We start from the raw sequence: 824 nt of genomic DNA, 5'->3' as shown, positions 1-824 counted from the left end.
GAGCCTAAGAAAATTATATTATTAGAAGTTGAGATATCTCTCTCTCTCTCTCTCTCTCTCTCTCTCTCTCTCTCTCTCTCTCTCTCTCTCTCTCTCTCTCGTAAAGTAGCGTAGCGTGTAGTATAACGTAGTGTGGGTGTTTACACCATCCTGTCCCCCTCCCTCCCTTCCCTTCTCTTCTCTCATACCGTACGCGTAGATTCGTATCCTGGCTTAGCCCGCACTTACTCCTCCTCCTCCTCCCCCTCCCCCTACTCCTCCTAGCGTACTCTACTCTACTCCATCGGCCCATCTCATTTGCATGCCGCGTATCCACACACATACGCACGCACGCACACACACGCTAGGCGCTGACCTCATTTCTATCCGCTGGGGACGCCATGGCCTACCAACCCTTCCCTCCCTTCTCCCCTCTCTCCCTCTCTCTCTCTCTCTCTCTCTCTCTCTCTCTCTCTCTCCCTCTCCCTTCACCACCAACATTAGCGTGCTCTCGTGTCGCTTGTCAGAAAGGCCGAGCCCCCCCTCCCCCTCTATCCTCCTCTCTCTCTAGCTGCTGCAAAGCCCCGCTCGATGGCCGCTCTAGTTGTGATGTGAGAACGATGATGATAAAAATAGGACGAGGGATGGTTGGTTCGTTCGTTCGTTCGTTCGTTCATCTCTCGTCTAGGCCTGCCGTTGCCTTGCTCTGTGTTCGATCTGATAGTTCGAGATCTATAAGGAAATTGCGAGAAGGAAGTCACAATGTCCTAAACGTACAAAAAGGAAAAGGAAATACATATACAGGGAATGGATGGAAAGTGTGTGTGTGTGTGTTTGTGTGTGTG

Source organism: Aplysia californica, unplaced genomic scaffold, assembly GCF_000002075.1.
Source record: "Aplysia californica isolate F4 #8 unplaced genomic scaffold, AplCal3.0 scaffold00765, whole genome shotgun sequence".
Taxonomy (NCBI): Eukaryota; Metazoa; Mollusca; class Gastropoda; order Aplysiida; family Aplysiidae; genus Aplysia; species Aplysia californica.
This window is presented reverse-complemented; position numbering follows the sequence as displayed.